A 7,232-nucleotide genomic window follows, 5' to 3' on the forward strand; every position below is an offset into this window, starting at 1 on the left:
GGGCGGGCCCGGGGCGGCGACGGAGACGACGGCGGCGACGGGGACGGGGGCGGCGACGGAGCCGAGGGCGGCGACGGAGCCGAGGGCGGCGACGGGGACGGGGGCGGCGACGGCGACGGAGACGACGGAAACAGAGGAAGAATGAAAATTTCGTAAGTCGAGTATATATAGAAGGCACCTTTAGTACCGGTTGGAGCCACCAACCGGTACTAAAGGCCTGTTTTGGCCAGGCCAAGCGGCGGGAAGCGACCCCCTTTAGAACCGGGTGGTGGCACAAACCGGTACTAAAGGCCCCCCTTTAGTACCGGTTTGTGCCACGACCCGGTACTAAAGGGGTCGCGCTGCCACCCCAAAGTTTAGTCCCACCTCGCCAGGCGAAGGGCAGCCGCACTGGTTTATAAACTCAGCCACGGCTACCACTTCGAACTCCTCTGTATAGCAGGCTTGTGGGCCTAAACTCTGTGTGCTGCCCTGTGAGTCTGCTGGGCCTTTAAGGCCTGTAATTACACACCTGTGGCCTATCAGGCCTACAGGGCAGCGCCCCAATTTTTTTATAGTTTTTTCCTTTTCTTCTTTATTTTCTTCTATTTATTTTTGCGTAGTTTTTTGTATAGTTTTTTCTTTTCTGTTATATTTATTTTCTTCTATTTATTTGTGAGTAGTTTTTCATCTAGTTTGCCAAAATTCAACATTTTCAGAGTTCATTTTGTAGTGATTTTCAATTTCACGGTCATTTTGTAAACGATTGAAAAATAGCAAATATAATTTTTTTTCTTTTCTGCTTTATTTTTTCTTCTATTTATTTCTGAGTAGTTTTTTCTTTTCTGCTATATTTATTTTCTTCTATTTATTTTTGAGTAGTTTTTTTATATAGTTTTTTTCTTTTCGGCTATAGTTTTTCTTTCTTTTCTGCTATTTTTTCTGTTAGTGCCCGTAGTTTTCAAATTTGAATAGTTTAAATTTTGAATTATTTGAAATTAGTGTGAATTTGTTTGCACATAAAATTTCTTCGCGTTTCAAATGCCAAAACACATAACTACCCTAACTATTATAGAGATTCCCCTCTCGGTGCGAAACACAGAAGAAAGTGATGATAGCTAGTGAAGTCGATCACATCCCAGATTTTTGGGTGTGAAACTTTTTCTTCGCGTGTGTCCCTTTGCGCCGTAACCATGGAAAATCTTCATCATTTAACGGGATGCTCGGGTCAATATTCACTGTGAATGGAGCAATTTCATCAAACTTTTCATAATCTTCTGACTTGTCTGTCTTGTCATCCACTCCCACGATGTTTCTCTTCCCAGAAAGAACTATGTGCCGCTTTGTCTCATCGTACGATGCATTCGCTTCCTTATCTTTTCTTTTTCTTGGCTTGGTAGACATGTCCTTCACATAGAAAACCTGTGCCACATCATTGGCTAGGACGAATGGTTCGTCTGCATACGCAAGGTTGTTGAGATCCATTGTTGTCATTCCGTACTGCGGGTCTTCCGTTACCCCGCCTCGTGTCATATTGACCCATTTGCACCGAAACAAAGGGACCTTTAAACCACGTCGATAGTCAAGTTCCCATATGTCCTGTATATAACCATAATATGTTTCCTTTTCCGTCTTGGTTTCTGCATAAAAGCGGACACCACTGTTTTGATTGGTGCTCTTCTTATCTTGGGCGATTGTGTAAAATGTATTACCATTTATCTCGTACCCTTTAAAGGTCATTATATTCGAAGATGGTAACTGGGACAACAAGTACAGGTCATCTTCAATAGAAGTGTCATGCATGGTACGTGTCTGCAACTAGCTGGCGAAACTTCTGGTTTGTTCACGTGTAATCCAGTCATCAGACCGCTCCGGGTGTTTGGAGCGTAGCAAATTCTTGTGTTCATCCATATACGGAGCCACCAAGGCGGAATTCTGTAGAACTGTGTAGTGTGCTTCAGTGAGAGAATGTCCATCCATACATATTATTTGTTCCCCTCCTAGCGTGCCTTTTCCATCCAGTCTGCCCTTATGCCGCGATTCAGGAACACCAATCGGCTTAAGGTCAGGAATAAAGTCAATACAAAACTCAATGACCTCCTCATTTTGATGGCCCTTGGAGATGCTTCCTTCTGGCCTAGCACGGTTATGAACATATTTCTTTAAGACTCCCATGAACCTCTCAAAGGGGAACATATTGTGTAAAAATACAGGACCCAAAACGTTAATCTCTTCGCATAGGTGAACTAGGACGTGCATCATGATGTTGAAGAATGATGGTGGAAACACCAACTCGAAACTGACAAGACATTGCACCAAATCATTCTGTAACCTTGGTATGATTTCTGGATCGATTACCTTATGAGAGATTGCATTGAGAAATGCACATAGCTTCACAATGGCTAATCGAACGTTTTCCGGTAGAAGCCCCCTCAATGCAACCGGAAGCAGTTGCGTCATAATCACGTGGCAGTCATGAGACTTTAGGTTCTGAAACTTTTTCTCTGCCATGTTTATTATTCCCTTTATATTCGACGAGAAGCCGGATGGTACCTTAATACTGAGCAGGCATTCAAAGAAGATTTCCTTCTCTTCTTTGGTAAGAGCGTAGCTTGCATGACCCTGATGTATGCCGTCTTCTCCGTGCATACGTTGCTGGTCCTCCCGTGCCTTAGGTGTATCTTTTGTCTTCCCATATACGCCCAAGAAGCCAAGCAGGGTCACGCAAAGATTCTTCGTCACGTGCATCACGTCGATTGTGGAGCGGACCTCTAGATCTTTCCAATATGGCAGGTCCCAAAATATAGATTTCTTCTTCCACATGGGTGCGCGTCCGTCAGCGTCCTTTGGAACAGGTTGTCCGCCAGGACCCTTTCCAAATATCACCTTCAAATCCTTGACCATATCATGTACATCAGCACCAGTACGGTGGCGAGGCTTCGTCCGGTGATCCGCCTCACCTTTGAAATGCTTGCCTTTCTTTCTTACGGGATGTCTGCTCGGAAAAAATCGACGATGTCCCAGGTACACATTCTTCTTACAACTATTCAAATATATACTGTCGGTATCATCCAAACAGTGCGTGCATCCGCGGTATCCCTTGTTTGTCTGTCCTGAAAGGTTACTGAGAGCAGGCCAATCATTGATGGTCACGAACAGCAACGCCTTCAGGTCAAATTCTTCCCCCATGTGCTCATCCCACGCACGTACACCTGTTCCATTCCACAGTTGTAAGAGTTCTTCAACTAATGGCCTTAGGTACACATCAATGTCGTTGCCGGGTTGCTTAGGGCCTTGGATGAGCACTGGCATCATAATGAACTTCCGCTTCATGCACAACCAAGGAGGAAGGTTATACAAACATAGAGTCATAGCCAGGTGCTATGGTTGCTGCTCTGCTCCCCAAAAGGATTAATGCCATCCGCGCTTAGACCAAACCATACGCTCCTTGCATCATCTGCAAACTCCTTCCCGTACTTTCTTTCGATTTTTCTCCACTGCGACCCGTCAGCTGGTACTCTCAATTTTCCGTCTTTCTTACGGTCTTCTCTATGCCATCGCATCGCCTTGGCATGCTCTTTGTTTTGGAACAAACGTTTCAACCGTGGTATTATAGGAGAATACCACATCACCTTGGCAGGAATCTTCTTCCTGGGGCGCTCGCCCTCGACATCACCATGCTCATCGCGGCTGATCTTATAGCGCAATGCACCACATACCGGGCAAGCGTTCAAATCCTCGTACTCACCGCGGTAGAGGATGCAATCATTAGGGCATGCATGTATCTTCTGCACCTCTAACCCTAGAGGGCAGACAGCCTTCTTTGCTTCGTACGTACTCTCGGGCAATTCGTTGTCCTTTGGAAGCATATCCTTTATCATTACCACCAACTTTTCAAATCCCTTGTCAGATACACCATTCTCTGCCTTCCATTGCAGCAATTCCAGTGTGGTGCCCAGCTTTTTCTTGTCACCTACGCAATTCGGGTACAATAATTTTTTGTGATCCTCTAACATGCGCTGCAACTTCTTCTTCTCCAAATCACTTGCGCAGTTTCTCTTTGCATCGGCAATGGCCCGACCTAGATCATCAACGGGCTCATCTGATGCCTCTTCTTCAGCTTCTTCCTGCATTGCCGGCTCAGCTTCTTCCCGCATTACCGGCGCAGCTTCTTCCCCCATTGTTGTATCATCGTATTCAGGGAACCCATGGCCAGGATAGCTGTCGTCGTCCTCTTCTTCTTCATTGTCTTCCATCATAACCCCTCTTTCTCCATGCTTGGTCCAAACATTATAGTGGGGCATGAAACCAGACTCAAACAGATGGACGTGAATGGTTCTTGAAGTAGAGTAATTGCGACCATTCTTACAGCCAGCACATGGACAAGGCATAAAACCATCCGCCCGCTTGTTTGCCTCAGCCGCAAGCAGAAAAGTATGCACGCCCTCAACGAACTGGGGAGAGCATCGTTCATCGTACATCCATTGCCGGCTCATCTTCATTACACAACACCGAATAGACCAAATTAATACAAGTTCATACATAAAGTTCATACAACACTTAAATGCAACAAACAAATAACTCTCTAGCTAAAGCATTTAAATGCAACAACAAATGCGATCAAGATCGCAACTAAGGTAACAATTGATCCAACAGCATAATGATACCAAGCCTCACTATCGATGGCATATTTTCTAATCTTTCTAATCTTCAAGCGCATTTTCTCCATCTTGATCTTGTGATCATCGACGACATCGGCAACATGCAACTCCAATTCCATTTTCTCCCCCTCAATTCTTTTCAATTTTTCTTTCAAGTACTCGTTTTCTCTTTCAACTAAATTTAACCTCTCGACAATAGGGTCGGTTGGAATCTCCGGTTCACATACCTCCTAGATAAAAATATCTATGTCAACTTGATGGGCATAATTTGTCATAAACACGAAATGCAACAAATAGTTTTAAAAGAGAATATACCACATCCGAATCATAACAAGGACGAGGGCCGACGGGGACGGATATCAAAACCATGGCACTATGTATAACAAACAACGTACGGGTAAGATAATTATTATACGAGTAACTATATATCCAAATCACACAAACATCAATTTTTTATATAAAATTTCATGAACAAGAGGCTCACCACAAGGTGGTGCCGGCGACGGGACGGTGCGGGCGATCGACGGTGGTTACGACGGAGATTTAGAAGGCACTAAGTAAACCACACCTACATATGCAAACTAAGTGTTATTTTAACCTCAAATTGCATATAAATCAAATACTAGCACATATATATATTTCCTCCCAAATTACTAAACTCACAAATTAATAACTATATAAAGCATTGCAAGAGCTAATCTAGCAATGAGAGATGAAAGGACAAAGTTGCTAACCTTTGTGATCATTTGAATGGATGGGAGCCTTCAAATCTTGACAAATTTTGGGCAAAATGTGTGATGAGCTCGAGAGGAAGAGGGGAAGAACAGAGAGGAGAGGGGAAAGGGGAAGAACAGAGCGAGCTCGGGTGGACGAAGGGTTTATGTAGGACGACCTTTAGTACCGGTTCGTGCTAAGAACCGGTACTAAAGGTGCTGGAGGGGGCCCAGACTGACAACATCCTGCCACCACTCTCATTAGTACCGGTTCGTGGCACGAACCGGCGCTAAAGGTTAGCCACGAACCGGTACTAATGAGAGCGGCCCGGCTAGCCGTTGGAACCGGCACTAATGTGCTTCACGTTTGACCCTTTTTCTACTAGTGAGGGTTTGCGCAGACCCTCACGTCTGATCTGCAGATAAACCCAGTTTAATCTGCCGATCTGAAGAATTAGTACTAACCTAGAAAAAGGCATCTACCTCCACAGAAACAGTTCATAACTGTGCGGTAATAAGACTAAAAAGAAAAGTCTGAGTTGAACTGTATAGCTTGGCTTCTACTATAACGTATAGCTACTAGACACCATGGATTGGGACCTGAGACAAGATGGTTCCTCTTGTGCTCTTGAGAAGGTAGCACTTGCCTGAAGCAAAGTCGAGAGGTTTCTTTGCCTGAACAGTGCGGTTTGAGGCCCAGATGGGTGGTCCGGCGTGAGGTGTTCTGGTCCGGGAACAGTTTTACGGGGAGATTTTGGTCGACCGGGGTGTTGCTGTCGGGGAGATACACGGGCGATGGATGTACACTCACGTCTTTCTTTCTACCGTGTAATGCTATCAAAGATTCGAGGTGAAGTGCTGCACACATTTTCTCCATGGAATCGGAGCCTAATAGAGTGGAAAAGCGGCCTTTTTTCCTCCCTCTTGGACCTGTCATTCTCGCCGAAATATGGCCGTTGAAACACTAAAAACTTCCAAGGAATACAGTTAGCAGTGTAGACCAAATTACCTGCCCTCAAGAGTCTCTTGGTTACAGTAAAATCTCCCAGCTGCTGCTATTTGTCACTACTGATAAATAAGATCACCTTGTCTCCTAGGTAGTACTGTAAACCTTTTGCAAATCGAGCTGTTTTCTAGTACCACTATTACAGGATTGCACCAAATCTCCTAGGTAGTACCACCGAGTCTGATGTGGATGATTAGCCGAATGATTTATTTGATGGCAGGAGACGACATGTCCGGAGGTGCTCCTTTCATGTGTCCTGCCGAAAAAGCCTAAAAACCGTAACAACCTTTGGTTTTTTGTTGGATGGAGGGCCACACCACACGCGAAAAAGTAAGCGAGAGCGTGCATAAACAGTAGCAACCTAACACGATCTACAAAGACCAACCCACCTTCAAATCCACAACCTAATCACAGCATAAATTAGGCCTCCGTCGGCCACCGCCAGCCGAGGTTAGCAAGTCCCACACCTAAAAGTGTAAGTGTATTTTAATAATGAAAAAAAGTCCATTTTACTACCCTGAACAAAGTGGGTGGTTCACATTACCCCTGATCTATTTTTTGGTTCCTTTACCCCCCTAAACAATCTCATACCGGTCAAAAAATCACCCTAAGTGGTTTACCCAGACCAGATGGTGACGTGGACACGGTCAAAGGTGGTATTTGACCTGCAGGTGGGTCCCACTCATTAGTTTTTTAAAAAAAAATCAAAGAAATAGAAGAAAAAAGGGGCGGCCCCCTACTGCAGTAGCAGCCGGCCACAGCGGCGGCAGCCGGTGCGCACGGCGCCGGCACGCGGCCGGGCCGACGTCGGGGCGGGCGGAGATAGCACGCCGAGCGGGGAAGGCCGAGCGCGGCCAGGCGTAGCGACGCGGG

Source organism: Triticum dicoccoides, chromosome 3B, assembly GCF_002162155.2.
Source record: "Triticum dicoccoides isolate Atlit2015 ecotype Zavitan chromosome 3B, WEW_v2.0, whole genome shotgun sequence".
NCBI classification, from domain to species: Eukaryota; Viridiplantae; Streptophyta; class Magnoliopsida; order Poales; family Poaceae; genus Triticum; species Triticum dicoccoides.